Source organism: Bufo gargarizans, chromosome 1, assembly GCF_014858855.1.
Source record: "Bufo gargarizans isolate SCDJY-AF-19 chromosome 1, ASM1485885v1, whole genome shotgun sequence".
Taxonomy (NCBI): domain Eukaryota; kingdom Metazoa; phylum Chordata; class Amphibia; order Anura; family Bufonidae; genus Bufo; species Bufo gargarizans.
In genome coordinates this window covers 385,037,144-385,053,830 of record NC_058080.1, presented here as the reverse complement: position 1 = coordinate 385,053,830, position 16,687 = coordinate 385,037,144, and positions in this window count along the sequence as shown.

Genomic DNA, 16,687 nt, shown 5'->3' with positions numbered 1-16,687 from the left:
ATCACTGCTTGAGAAAGATCCCATTGAGTGGATTGAAACGTTGCTGTTTTCTTGTTGAATACATTTACACTATTTTTGGAAGTGTTGTGGAATTTGTCCATATATATATATATATATATATATATAGTGGTGATGTGTACAGTATAAGTGCTGGGAGGCGTGTATATCCCACCCAGATACCTCAGCTGGGTGAGAGAACTGAAATCCAGAAAGTGTAGTTTGCTGAGACCGTTTTGTCTAGATGTTGTCGTGGGCTGGATTTTATGTGGATTGGGGGATAGGTTTGATAATGGGATCTGCCAGTCCACACCCTTCCACTAAATGTATTGTCTTTTGCCAGAGGTGATCGCAGGTGAGGCCTGCTGCTGTAATCAAAGAGGGATAAAACAACCCTCTGTGTTGGACTTGGGGGGAGAAAGGCTGAGGAAGCCTGAGAGGCTCTGGGTGGTCTCAGGCAGGAGGGCTGAGGGGCCATGAGGCTTTGTAAAGCCTGAAGTTTGGGGGGCCCAGCGACGCCTACGGAAAGAGGGTCGCCCGGTCAGAGTCGGGAGGATCTCTGGACCATCTCCCCCTAAGGGTGCTGGTGTGGTCACAGCCTGGAGTCTGCTGGACCGTATATGGCTGAGGAAGCCGGATCTAATCCCGTGTGTGAACGTCACTCTATAGGTGAGGTAGAGACAACACGTGTATTAGGTAGAGCCCAGACCAACAGGTGTTTATTTTTTTTGTGTGTGTGATGATGCTGAAGTGCCAAAATAAAATTTGGACTTGAACCCCGTTGTCAGAGGAGAAGTGTGTGATTGCGACCCCCTGAGAGAGAGCGATCCCTTACAATATATATATAGATATATATATACATTTTTGCAAAAAATAATGCACCAAGTAACATGACTACACTATTAGAGCGAAAGGATAAGTTTATTGGGGAAAACTTTACAATGGAGGATCTAATTCCCTGTTGGGCCTCCTCTAGCCTGGATACAAGATGAGATACGACCTCTAGCCTGGATACAAGATGAGATACGGCCTCTAGCCTAGATACAAGATGAGATACGGATGGGCATGGAGACATACAGGTTCTGTATTGTATCCTGCAGCACATTCGCTCACATATGTTGCAGCTGGCAGACTATAAATTTTAAAGTAGCCTGTAGTACTGCTCTGTCATTTGTAGCGAGCAGCGTGTACTTCAACTGGGTAGACAACCCCCCAAATTTCAATTAATGAAAACCAAGATAATACTGATAAGACACAATGTATTAAGAAATTATTATATAGATGATTTTCTATTATTTAGTGAAAAATATCATTTGAAGGTGAAGATGCACTTTATTCCCCCATCAAGGTCAAATGAAGACAGAGCCTTCCATACCATATCTTAATCAGCATACATAAGAAGTAGGCTCCTCCACATTATATGCACAAGAAGGGATTCCCAAGCAATTAAAAAGTCTCCCTTCAATTAAGGAGGCGGTGGGGGGGGGGGGGGGCATTCTGCTCTTTATATCTCTAGTGCTTCCCTCCCTAAATGTTTTGACGTTCAACCTCAAGGTGTAATATTGACTGGGCACTCTATTTCTCCATGGCTCCATTTTTCTGTCTTTTCCTGCCACTATCTGTCTCCCAGTCAATTTCTCACCCTCTGCGCTGAACACACTCTTCTATGCATTTATTCCATACCCTCTGTCATTTCCCTTTCTCTGCTCTAATCTCTCCCCCGCCTCCCTCATTTGCAGACGCCTCTTGTTGTGCACCTGCCCTTCCTCCCCTCAGCCCTCCACTCATCCAGGAGCCTGAGAACAGGCAGGGCATTCAGCTCCCAGCACCTCTCAGACTCACCAGAGAGAGGGACTGTCCCCGAGGAAAGGCCTGCTGTCACCCTGCCTGAGACTTCTTTCATGTGGGGGACTGGGGAGGATCTGTACTGAATATTAAAACCATGATCCAATAATAAATGCTATGACTTCTTTTAAAAAAAAAAAAAAAAAGGGGGGGGGGGAGGTAAATGATGAACATATTAAAATCATATATCAATAAAATGTTATTGGAAGGGAATGTGTGACAGTAATACTGCTCATTGACATTTCCCACCCAACCCCCCATGAGCTCTTTGATGGTAGCACATGTGCCCTCTTTCTATTAACCCCATACCCATATTATGGTAAATCTTCCCTGGGAAAGTCAAGATATGGACTACCACCGAGCCAATAAAACTATGACTGAGTGAGTAGGACACATTTTTGATGGATATCTTCATAAATCAAACCATGGAAGTCCTCAGTTCTATTTACTGAGCGTATTATTGCCTTTTTTTCAAAAGAAAGGACCTGGCAGCCATCTTAGTGGGGGAGATTTATCAAAACGGGTGCAAAGAAAAACTGGCTTAGTTGCTCATAATAACCAATCAGATTCCACCTTTCATATTCCAAAGGTGATCTAAAAAATGAAAGGTGGAATCTGATTGGTTGCTATGGGAACTAAACCAGTTCTACTTTATACTAGTTTTTGATAAATCACAGTCATGTGAGTATCTGTATTCTGTGCAAACCTCTGAAATATATAGAAATTCAATCTAGATCCATTATTTTACACACATATTATCATAGTCTAATGACTAATCTGGATTGTATACATATTATGGAATTTTTCTGTAAGCCCATCTCATCAGTGGATAGAAAATACGGTAATCTGCAAGTCTTTACTTTCTAGTTTTTCTCCGTAGGTTCCACTCCTGGGTTTGACTTACAAATACCGATGCAAAATGCTACTGTGTGAATGAGGCCTTGAGAGAAGGTTTGTTCTCATTACAGAACCCTCAAGGTCCAACTACAGATTTTTTTATGTTCTTGCTGGTTCCACAAAATTGCGGCATCATTAAACGATGATCTCATAGTCTTAGCTCTGCGGTTGGACATCTCAGAGGTCATCTTCCTCTCTGAAATGCATGTATAGCATCTATAGTGAGTGAAACGGCTGGTTCTTCACAAGAGCACACCACCACAGGAGTCACCAGAAATGAAACATGCCCTATCTAACACAGCCTTAGGGCTCATGCACACAATAGTATTTTGCGTTCAGTATACTGGACGTTTTTTGGGTTCAGTATGCGGAACATATACTGAACCATTCATTTCAATGGTTCAGCAAAAAAAAAAAAAGAAGTGTCTCCGTGTGCATTCCGTTTCAGTATTTCCGTATTTCCATACCGTGAAAAGATAGAACATGACCTATTCTTGTCCGCAAATCACGGTGCTTGGCTCCATTTAAGTCAATGGGTCCGCAAAAAAAGGAACACATACGGAAATGCATCCGTATGTCTTCCGTATCCGTTCCGTTTTTGCGGAACCATCTATTGAAAATGTTATGCCCAGCCTAATTTTTTCTATGTACTTACTGTATATGGCATATGGAAAAATGGAATGGAAAAACAGAAAGGAAACACAACAGAAACAAAAAACGGAACAATGTATCCGTAAAAAACGGACCGCAAAACACTGAAAAAGCAACACTGTCGTGTGCATGAGCTCTTAGGAGAAAAATTGCAGAAATTACTCATTAGAAAGCATGAAGAGTACACTAGCAAGAAGTTCATGTAGACTGTATAATTAAACAGGCCGCACTAGACCTAACTATTTCCCCACTTTTTCTAAGCGTGTAATCTAAGTAATCAAAAAAAAATAATTATATGTTGGATTTTATTAATACATTTTTGAAAAGTTTTTTTTTTTTTTTTTTTTTTTTTTTTTTTAGATTACTTAGATTACACGCCTAGAAAAAGTGGGGAAATAGCAGTCATCTGAAAACAGATCAGAATAAGTGCAATGGCTGACACCTAGTGGCCATCTATATATTTTCTCAGGCATACCACAACATAAAAAGGCTGTTCACACAGAAGGTTTTGGGTGCAGATTCTGGTCCGAATGTGCGCTGAAACCACCTCCCATTGTTTTCAGTAGGAGGCTGTGCCGATGGTTTCTGCAGTGTTGTTTTCACAACCACAACTGCACACAGGTCCATTCTTGGCGCCGTGGGAGCCTGCTCGCAGTGTACTCCATTCAATGGAGAAATGGGTCTGCATGAAGACCTACAGCAGGAACCGCAGGGTACCAGGTACCCCTGAGGGTACCTGCATACTGTGCTGTTACAAACAGATTTTCCATGCGGATTTCTATGCGATTTGCCCCTGGATTGCAAAGGGTGAAAAGCGCACAAAAAATCCGGAGAAACAATTAACATACTGCAGATGTAAAAATACACACGTTAGGTAAATTGTGTACGAAATTTAAATCTTAAAATTGTATAAATAAAATTAAAAATAATATTAAAATATGAAATTTTATTCAATTTGCTGGTACTGTAATACTCTGCATGAAAATCTGTACAGAAAAAACACGCAATATGCAACGTGTACATTTAGGCCCCATTCACATGACAGTACATATTTTGCAGTATGCAAAATCTGGATCCACAAAAAATATCCTTGTGACGCCCATTTTTTTTTTTGCGGACCCATTGTAGCAATGTCTATTCTTGTCCACAAAATGGACGTGAATAAGTCACTCTCTATTTATATATTTTTTTTGTGGGACTGCGGAACGGACATACGAATGTCTGAATGGGTTTGCATGCAAACGGCAAAAAATGCGAATTGAATGCAGACGAAAAATATAGTCTTGTGAATGGGGCCTTACCCTAAGGGCTCATGCACCCGACAGCATGTATTTTGCGGTCCACAAAAAAACAGACCCGCAAAAAATACGGATGACGTCTGTGTGCATTCCGTATTTTGCGGAACGGAACAGCTGGCCCCTAATAGAACAATACTACGGACAGTAATAGGACAGGTTCTATTTTTTTTGCGGAACGGAAATACGGACGTATAGAAACTGAATGCACACAGAGTGGTTTCGCATACGGTCCGCAAAAAAACAAAAACGTAATGGACACTGAAAAAAAATACTTCAGTGTGCATGAGCCCTAACAGTACGTTCGCATGACATTCTTTCACACTGATTTTGACACATGTTCTATGTGAAATTCACATCCCATTATATTCTGTGGGGGTCTGCTTTGCCATTAATCCGTGTAAGGCCTCATGCACACGACCGTTTCTTTTTACGGTCCGCAAAAACGGGGTCCGTAGGTCCGTGATCCGTGACCGTTTTTTTGTCCGTGGGTCTTCCTTTTGGAGGATCCACGGACATGAAAAAAAAGTCGTTTTAGTGTCCGCCTGGCCGTGCGGAGCCAAACGGATCCGTCCTGAATTACAATGAAAGTCAATGGGGACGGATCCGTTTGACGTTGACACAATATGGTGCAGCACCTGAGGGGTTAATTGTATGGATCACAGCCCCCTGTAAGAGATCGGGGCAGTCATGTACACAGTTCGTTGTATATTCTAACTAGAAGCGTCCCCATCACTATTGGAACACCTCTGTGTTAGAATATACTGTCGGATCTGAGTTTTTCACAAAGTGAAAACTCAGCTCTGAAAAAGCTTTTATGCAGACGGATCTTCGGATCCGTCTGTATGAAAGTAACCTACGGCCATGGATCACGGACACGGATGCCAATCTTGTGTGCATCTGTGTTCTTTCACGGACCCATTGACTTGAATGGGTCCGTGAACCGTTGTCCGTCAAAAATAGGACAGGTCATATTTTTTTTAGGGACAGGATACACGGATCACGGTCTCAGCTGCAAAACGGTGCATTTTCCGATTTTTCCACGGACCCATTGAAAGTCAATGGGTCCGCGAAAAAAAACGGAAAACGGCACAACGGCCACGGATGCACACAACGGTCGTGTGCATGAGGCCTTAGAGTAAAATATTGCATTGTGAATGGGGTTGTAAATCTATGGCAGAAATCTTAGGGTCAGCCTTGGATTTCAGCAGCAGACACCATGTAGGATTTTTTTCACACTCCAGTAAAGTCATGGACACATACCCTTAAAGGTGTGTTCACACCGTACAATCAGTGGTGCAGTTATGGAGTGACATCAAGACTGTACTGCTAAACTTGCTCTAATAAAAAACAGTATCATTAGACCGCATTTAGTAACTGCTACGGTTTTCTTGGCTAGTGCTAATGTACTAAATTCAATGGGGATAGGAGAATTGGTGGTTTGCTAATAAGAAACCTGTAAAATCCAAGTAATGCTAGTTTCAAACTAGTGCTTAACCACCTCAGCCCCGCTAGCTGAAACCCCCTTCATGACCAGAGCACTTTTTACACTTCGGCACTACACTCCTTTCACCGTTTATCGCTCGGTCATGCAACTTACCACCCAAATGAATTTTACCTCCTTTTCTTCTCACTAATAGAGCTTTCATTTGGTGGTATTTTATTGCTGCTGACATTTTTACTTTTTTTGTTATTAATCGAAATGTAACGATTTTTTTGCAAAAAAATGACATTTTTCACTTTCAGCTGTAAAATTTTGCAAAAAAAACGACATCCATATATAAATTTTTCGCTAAATTTATAGTTCTACATGTCTTTGATAAAAAAAAATGTTTGGGCAAAAAAAAAAATGGTTTGGGTAAAAGTTATAGCGTTTACAAACTATGGTACAAAAATGTGAATTTCCGCTTTTTGAAGCAGCTCTGACTTTCTGAGCACCTGTCATGTTTCCTGAGGTTCTACAATGCCCAAACAGTAGAAAACCCCCACAAATGACCCCATTTCGGAAAGTAGACACCCTAAGGTATTCGCTGATGGGCATAGTGAGTTCATCGAACTTTTTATTTTTTGTCACAAGTTAGCGGAAAATGATGATGATTTTTTATTTTTATTTTTTATAACTTGCGACAAAAAATAAAAAATTCTAGGAACTCGCCATGCCCCTCACGGAATACCTTGAGGTGTCTTCTTTCCAAAATGGGGTCACTTGTGGCGTAGTTATACTGCCCTGGCAATTTAGGGGCCCATATGTGTGAGAAGTAGTTTGCAATCAAAATGTGTAAAAAATGACCGGTGAAATCCGAAAGGTGCACTTTGGAATATGTGCCCCTTTGCCCACCTTGGCAGCAAAAAAGTGTCACACATCTGGTATCGCCGTACTCAGGAGAAGTTGGGGAATGTGTTTTGGGGTGTCATTTTACATATACCCATGCTGGGTGAGAGAAATATCTTGGCAAAAGACAACTTTTCCAATTTTTTTATACAAAGTTGGCATTTGACCAAGATATTTTTCTCACCCAGCATGGGTATATGTAAAATGACACCCCAAAACACATTGTCCCAACTTCTCCTGAGTACGGCGATACCAGATGTGTGACACTTTTTTGCAGCCTAGGTGGGCAAAGGGGCACATATTCCAAAGTGCACCTTTCGGATTTCGCAGGCCATTTTTTACACATTTTGATTGCAAGGTACTTCTCACACATTTGGGCCCCTAAATTGCCAGGGCAGTATAACTACGCCACAAGTGACCCCATTTTGGAAAGAAGACACCCCAAGGTATTCCGTGAGGGGCACGGCGAGTTCCTAGAATTTTTTATTTTTTGTCGCAAGTTAGTGGAATATGAGACTTTGTAAGGAAAAAAGAAAAAAAATGAAAAATCATCATTTTCCGCTAACTTGTGACAAAAAATAAAAAATTCTAGGAACTCGCCGTGCCCCTCACGGAATACCTTGGGGTGTCTTCTTTCCAAAATGGGGTCACTTGTGGCGTAGTTATACTGCCCTGGCAATTTAGGGGCCCAAATGTGTGAGAAGTACCTTGCAATCAAAATCTGTAAAAAATGGCCTGTGAAATCCGAAAGGTGCTCTTTGGAATATGTGCCCCTTTGCCCACCTTGGCAGCAAAAAAGTGACACACATCTGGTATCGCCGTACTCAGGAGAAGTTGGGGAATGTGTGTCATTTTACATATAACCATGCTGGGTGAGAGAAATATCTTGGCAAAAGATAACTTTTCCCATTTTTTTATACAAAGTTGGCATTTGACCAAGATATTTTTCTCACCCAGCATGGGTATATGTAAAATGACACCCCAAAACACATTCCCCAACTTCTCCTGAGTACGGCGATACCAGATGTGTGACACTTTTTTGCAGCCTAGATGCGCAAAGGTGCCCAAATTCCTTTTAGGAGGGCATTTTTAGACATTTGGATCCCAGACTTCTTCTCACACTTTCGGGCCCCTAAAAAGCCAGGGCAGTATAAATACCCCACATGTGACCCCACTTTGGAAAGAAGACACCCCAAGGTATTCAATGAGGGGCCTGGCGAGTTCATAGAAATATTTTTTTTTTGCATAAGTTAGCGGATATTGATTTTTTTTGTTTTTTTCTCACAAAGTCTCACTTTCCGCTAACTTAGGACAAAAATTTCAATCTTTCATGGACTCAATATGCCCCTCACGGAATACCTTGGGGTGTCTTCTTTCCAAAATGGGGTCACATGTGGGGTATTTATACTGCCCTGGCTTTTTAGGGGCCCTAAAGCGTGAGAAGAAGTCTGGAATATAAATGTCTAAAAATGTTTACGCATTTGGATTCTGTGAGGGGTATGGTGAGATCATGTGAGATTTTATTTTTTGACACAAGTTAGTGGAATATGAGACTTTGTAAGAAAAAACAAAAACAAAAACAAACAAAAAATTTCCGCTAACTTGGGCCCAAAAAATGTCTGAATGGAGCCTTACAGGGGGGGTGATCAATGACAGGGGGGGGTGATCAATGACAGGGGGGTGATCAATGACAGGGGGGTAATCACCCATATAGACTCCCGGATCACCCCCCTGTCACTGATCACCCCCCTGTAAGGCTCCATTCAGACATCCGTATGATTTTTACGGATCCATGGATCGGATCCGCAAAACACATGCGGACGTCTGAATGGAGCCTTACAGGGGGGTTATCAATGACAGGCGGGTGATCACCCATATAGACTCCCTGATCACCCCCCTGTCACTGATCACCCCCCCTGTAAGGCTCCATTCAGACGTCCGTATGATTTTTACGGAACCATGGATACATGGATCGGATCCGCAAAACACATGCGGACGTCTGAATGGAGCCTTACAGGGGGGTTATCAATGACAGGGGGTGATCAGGGTGATCACCCCCCTGTCACTGATCACCCCCCCTGTAAGGCTCCATTCAGACGTCCGCATGATTTTTACGGATCCATGGATACATGGATCGGATCCGCAAAACACATGCGGACGTCTGAATGGAGCCTTACAGGGGGGTGATCAATGACAGGCGGGTGATCAATGACAGGGGGTGATCAGGGAGTGTATATGGGTGATCACCCGCCTGTCATTGATCACCCCCCTGTAAGGCTCCATTCAGACGTCCGCATGTGTTTTGCGGATCCGATCCATGTATCCATGGATCCGTAAAAATCATGCGGACGTCTGAATGGAGCCTTACAGGGGGGTGATCAATGACAGGGGGTGATCAGGGAGTGTATATGGGTGATCACCCGCCTGTCATTGATCACCCCCCTGTAAGGCTCCATTCAGACGTCCGCATGATTTTTACGGATCCATGGATACCAAAACACATGCGGACGTCTGAATGGAGCCTTACAGGGGGGTGATCAATGACAGGCGGGTGATCAATGACAGGGGGTGATCAGGGAGTGTATATGGGTGATCACCCGCCTGTCATTGATCACCCCCCTGTAACGCTCCTTTCAGACGTCCGCATGTGTTTTGCGGATCCGATCCATGTATCCATGGATCCGTAAAAATCATGCGGACGTCTGAATGGAGCCTTACAGGGGGGTGATCAATGACAGGGGGTGATCAGGGAGTGTATATGGGTGATCACCCGCCTGTCATTGATCACCCCCCTGTAAGGCTCCATTCAGACATCCGCATGATTTTTACGGATCCATGGATACCAAAACACATGCGGACGTCTGAATGGAGCCTTACAGGGGGGTGATCAATGACAGGCGGGTGATCAATGACAGGGGGTGATCAGGGAGTGTATATGGGTGATCACCCGCCTGTCATTGATCACCCCCCTGTAAGGCTCCATTCAGACGTCCGCATGTGTTTTGCGGATCCGATCCATGTATCCGTGGATCCGTAAAAATCATACGGACGTCTGAACGGAGCCTGACAGGGGGGTGATCAATGACAGGGGGGTGATCAGGGAGTTTATATGGGGTGATCATGGGTGATCAGGGGTTTATAAGGGGTTAATAAGTGACGGGGGGGGGGGTGTAGTGTAGTGTTTGGTGCGACTGTACTGAGCTACCTGAGTCCTCTGGTGGTCGATCCTAACAAAAGGGACCACCAGAGGACCAGGTAGCAGGTATATTAGACGCTGTTATCAAAACAGCATCTAATATACCTGTTAGGGGTTAAAAAATTCGGATCTCCAGCCTGCCAGCGAGCGATCGCCGCTGGCAGGCTGGAGATCCACTCACTTACCTTCCGTTCCTGTAAGCGCGCGCGCCTGTGTGCGCGCGTTCACAGGAAATCCCGGCCCTCGCGAGATGACGCGTATATGCGTCGTTGAGCGCAGGGCTGCCGCCTCCGGACCGCACATCTGCGTTAGGCGGTCCAGAGGCGGTTAAAGAGGACCTTTCACTAGACTAAAAAATCTAAACTAAGTATACAGACATGGAGAGCGGCGCCCAGGGATCTCCCTGCACTTACTATTATCCCTGGGCGCCGCTCTGTTCTCCCGGTATAGCCTCCGGTATCTTCATATGTTCGGCTCAACTGGGTGGAGCCTGCCGGCGTCTCATTCTCCCACGATGGACCGCTGGCCAATCGCAGCGCTCAGCTCATAGCCTGAGAGTTTTTTTTTTCTCTCAGGCTATGAGCTGAGCGCTGCGATTGGCCAGCGGTCCATCGTGGGAGAATGAGACGCCGGCAGGCTCCACCCAGTTGAGCCGAACATATGAAGATACCGGAGGCTATACCGGGAGAACGGAGCGGCGCCCAGGGATAATAGGTGCAGGGAGATCCCTGGGCGCCGCTCTCCATGTCTGTATGCTTAGTTTAGATTTTTTATTCTAGTGAAAGGTCCTCTTTAATATCTGGCTGGGAGCAGCCGGCCAGATCCCTCTGCATTCCAGTATTGCCAGAAGTTAAAGTGTCACCGCCCGGCCCCATTAACTATAATGGGAGCCGGTGGAGATTCAGCCATAACCCGGCAAATAGGCAGAGATTAAGATGGACGAAAACCACTGTGCACAGCGATAATAAGCGCTAGTGTAAAACTAGCCTAAGGCCCCATGCACACGGCCGTGTTTCACAGCCGTGTGCGGGCCGTGGAACCGCGGCCTGGATCCCTCCTGAGAGCAGGAGCGCACGGCGTCACTGGTTGCTATGACGCCGTGAACTCCCTGCTGCCGGCACAGTACAGTAATACACTGGTACTTAGGGTACTTTCACACTTGCGTTGTTGGATTCCGGCAGGCAGTCTGATCTGGCAATCTGTATGCAAACGGATACCATTTGTAGACGGATCCGGATCCGTCTCACAAATTCATTGCAATACCGGATACGTCTCTCCGGTTGTCATCTGGAAAAACGGATTCGGTATTTATCTTTTTCACATTTTTAAAGGTCTGCGCATACCGCATGCTGCAGTATTTTCTCAGTCCAAAAACCGTACAGTGACTGAACTGAAGACATCCTGATGCATACTGATCGGAATGCTCTCCATTCAGAATGCATCAGTTTTTTTCCGGCGTTGAACCCCTAGGACAGAACTCAATACCGGAAAAGTTTAATGCTAGTGTGAAAGTACTCTTAGCTTACCGTTCTTCTGATCCATAAGAAGAACAGAAAAAAAAAACTGATCTGTTATTTTAAGCGTCAGTTATGTCACTTTAGTAATTTTTGACAAGAGAAAAATACTGCATGCAAAAATAAGGGTACTTTCACACTTGCGGCAGAGGATTCTGGCAGGCAGTTCCGTCACCGGAGGCAAACGGATGCATTTGTCAGACGGATCCGGATGTGGATCCGTCTGACAAATGCATTGAAATACTGGATCTGTCACTCCGGTGTCATCGGGAAAAACGGATCCGGTATTCATTTTTTTTGCATTTTTAAAGGTCTGTGCATGCGCAGACCGGAAAGCCGGATCCATTTTGCCAGAACACTTAATGCCGGATCCGGCACTAATACACTTCAATGTAAATTAATGCCGGATCCGACATTCCGGCAAGTGATCAGTATTTTTGGCCGGAGAGAAAACTGCAGAATGCTGCGGTATTTTCTCCGGCCAAAAAACGTTAGAGGGACTGAACTGAAGACATCCTGATGCACCCTGAACAGAATGCTCTCCATTCAGAATGCATTAGGATAAAACTCAGTTTTTTTTCCGGTATTGAGCTAATGTGACGGAACTCAATACCGGAAAACAAAAACCAAGTACCCTAATGATCTCTGACAGAAGTGACAAACTGATGCTCAAAAAACAGACGGATCAGTTATTTTTAATACAGACTGATACTAACTGAGCATAACTGATGCTCAAAATAAAGGATCGTGTTTTTTTTATTTTTGTATTCTTCTAAAGAATCAGAAGAACGGAAAACTGAACGATGATGTGAGCTCGCCCTAACAACTACAAGTAGTAAAAACAGCAAAAATGACACATACAAAAACATGTATGCAGTCTGTATGTATGGATTCTTAAAGTGGAACTCATATGGGCACAAAATGTCGCCCCCTTTAGGCTACTTTCACACTAGGGTTTTTACTGGATCCGGCAGGGTTCAGCAAAAACACTTCCGTTACTGATAATACAACCGTCTGCATCCGTTATTAACGGATCTGGTTGTATTATCTGTAACATGACATTTAACTCCATTCAAAGTCAATGGGGGACAGATCCGTTTTCTATTGTGGCAGATTGTGGCAGAGAAACGGATCCGTCCCCATTGACTTACATTGGGGGTCATGCCGGATCCATCTTGCTCCGCATCCCAGGACGGAAAGCAAACTACAACATGTTGCGTTTTGCTCTGCGTTATGGGAACACAACCAAACGGAACGGAATGCATTTTGTAGCATTCCGTTCTGTTCAGTTTTATGTGTTAGGCTGGGTTCACACCTGAGCGTTTTACAGCGCGTTCCTACGCGCTGTAAAACGCTCAACAAGGAGAAACCAATGATTCCCTATGGGAATGGTTCACACTTGGGCGTTTTACAGCGCGTACGATCGCGCTGTAAAACGCCCGACGCTCAAAAAAGTACATGAGCGACTTTTGGGGCGTTTGTGGCCATAGGACACTGTAGTGAATCACACAAACGCGCGTCAAACGCGCGTTTACTATTACAAAAACGCGCATAAAAATGCGCGACAAAAACGCGCGGAAAACCCGCGTTTGCGCAACGCTCAAGTGTGAACCCAGCCTTAGGCTTCGTTTCCTTCTCTGTCAGGCAGTTCCGGCAGGCAGTTCTGGCAGAGAGCAGCCTACCGGATATTGCCGGATCTGGCATTGCTGGATCCTCTAGTGCACCGTCAGAAACCCATGTTGGCGGGGTTTATGTCAGTTTTCCCGTCAGCACTGCAGTACTCCACAGTACAGACTTTTCTGCCGGACTGCATTACACTAAACAATGTGATTTGTCTCCTGACTTGGAGCCATGGAGCCATAAAATGTCACATTGGGTCTCATTAGAAAGAAAGAACAGGGGTAAGAATGGAGTGATGACCAGATGTATGTACCGTCATGTAAATCAGAAGTCACAGAAGAAAAACATTTTAATTGATAAAATAAAATGTATAACAATACAAACAAAAAAACTAAACAGAAGAAACCCAATTAAATGATGGCACTGTTAACAGGGCACATCAGGGCCAGTGCAATCTACCCCATTGTATCTTGGGGTAATCACCTCCATTCTACTACCAGTTGGAATGCTAGGGAACTTGCAAAATTGTTTCTACTTAGCTAATGATTTCTGATGTATTGTGCTATACTTGTATAGTTTTGTATGGATCAGTCAGGGTTAACAATCCTGACTCTGCCCTTGTAGGAGGCTAGGAGATGGACTTAGGTCCACCCCTCGTTCATGCTAGTGTTAGCTAAGGAAGACAGAGGAGCTACCTGTGCTCACTTCTTAGAGAAACTAGGCCTGAGTCCTAAAGAATTACTATCTCTGAGATATTTGTATCACGAAAGCCATCTCTTTCACCAATTGTCACCAATCATATTTCTCTATCATGTATCATTTTGTATTGATGCAATATAATCTTGTTGCCACTTTGTTTTACTTTTCCATAAGCAGCATACTTCGTGCACTCTTGGGCCAGATACAAGGTTTATCTTGCTTACCCGTCTACTGGTGTGTTTATTCGATGCTGGGAATAATAGTTAGTACATACAGTACGTGGCTTTCTCCTGTATGGCTGTTCCCCTCCAAACACTCTGGATCCCGCAGTTAGTCCGCGCGCTAGTGCCAGAACTTTCGTTTTAACGCATGCGGATTAGGGATATCGCGACCGATATCAAAATGATACATGATAGAGGAATATGATTGGTGACAATTAATTTTTATAAGACCGCTACATATCACCAAAGGTTCCAAAAGTTGCATGAGCTCCGCAATAGGAACCAAAAGAGGGACTGTGATTATAATTGCTAAATTATATGCTATTAAGGCCTCTTGCACACGACTGTATGCCCTCTGAGACATACGGTCCGTGAGCAGGCCATATGTCTCGAGGCGACATTGATTGTGCGCATGGGAGCGCATAGCATCATAGTTTACAATGTTGGACTATTATCCCGCACTCATAAGATCTTATGACTGCAATAGCACTGCGGGCGGCCCGACGTGCACAGCATCATTGTAATCTATGATGCTGTGCGCTCCTGTGCGCACTATCAATGTCGCTCCGGGACATATGGCCTGCTCACGGACCGTATGTCTCAGAGGGCATACAGTCATGTGCAAGAGGCCTAAGAGATATATATTATACACTTATCTAAAGAATTATTAGGAACACCTGTTCTATTTCTCATTAATGCGATTATCTAGTCAACCAATCACATGGCAGTTGCTTCAATGCATGTAGGGTTGTGGTCCTGGTCAAGACAATCTCCTGAACTCCAAACTGAATGTCAGAATGGGAAAGAAAGGTGATTTAAGCAATTTTGAGCGTGGCATGGTTGTTGGTGCCAGACGGGCCGGTCTGAGTATTTCACAATCTGCTCAGTTACTGGGATTTTCACGCACAACCATTTCTAGGGTTTACAAAGAATGGTGTGAAAATGGAAAAACATCCAGTATGCGGCAGTCCTGTGGGCGAAAATGCCTTGTTGATGCTCGAGGTCAGAGGAGAATGGGCCGACCGATTCAAGCTGATAGAAGAGCAACGTTGACTGAAATAACCACTCGTTACAACCGAGGTATGCAGCAAAGCATTTGTGAAGCCACAACACGCACAACCTTGAGGCGGATGGGCTACAACAGCAGAAGACCCCACCGGGTACCACTCATCTCCACTACAAATAGGAAAAAGAGGCTACAATTTGCACGAGCTCTCGATTTCTGTTGAGACATTCAAATGGTAGAGTCCGAATTTGGCGTAAACAGAATGAGAACATGTATCCATCATGCCTTGTTACCACTGTGCAGGCTTCTGGTGGTGGTGTAATGGTGTGGGGGATGTTTTCTGGGCACACTTTAGGCCCCTTAGTGCCAATTGGCCATCGTTTAAATGCCACGGGCTACCTGAGCATAGTTTCTGACCATGTCCATCCCTTCATGACCACCATGTACCCATCCTCTGATGGCTACTTCCAGCAGGATAATGCACCATGTCACAAAGCTCGAATCATTTCAAATTGGTTTCTTGAACATGACAATGAGTTCACTGTACTAAAATGGCCCCCACAGTTACCAAATCTCAACCCAATAGAGCATCTTTGGGATGTGGTGGAACGGGAGCTTCGTGCCCTGGATGTGCATCCCTCAAATCTCCATCAACTGCAAGATGCTATCCTATCAATATGGGCCAACATTTCTAAAGAATGCTATCAGCACCTTGTTGAATCAATGCCACGTAGAATTAAGGCAGTTCTGAAGGCAAAAGGGGGTCCAACACCGTATTAGTATGATGTTCCTAATAATTCTTTAGGTGAGTGTATATGTATTGTATTTTTTTTTATTATTATTTCCTTTTTAGATTGTATAATTGGTATGTTTATGTGAATTTTTTTTTAGAGCCAGCCATTGATTGAACATGATAGTATTTATAGCTAGGTGGTTATAGCAGGCTGTGCTGTATTCCAGTGAGCTCTTCACAATAATTGTATACTTTCTTTAAAAGGTTTATCCAAGATAATAAAAAATCTCAGGAAAGACCTCCAATTGCCTTAAAGGGAACCCGTCACAGGGATTTTGTGTATAGAGCTGAGGACATGGGTTTCTAGATGGCCGCTAGCACATCCGCAATACCCAGTCCCCATAGCTCTGTGTGCTTTTATTGTGTAAAAAAAAACGATTTGATCCATATGCAAATTACCCTGAGATGAGCCCTGTCCCTGACTCCTCTAACATGCAGGACACTTCTCAGGTTAATTTGCATATGTATCAAATCGTTTTTTTTTACACAATAAAAGCACACAGAGCTATGGGGACTGGGTATTGCAGATGTGCTAGCGGCTATCTAGCAACCCATGTCCTCAGCTCTATACACAAAATCCCGGTGACAGGTTCCCTTTAAAATACTATAACTAATGACGGT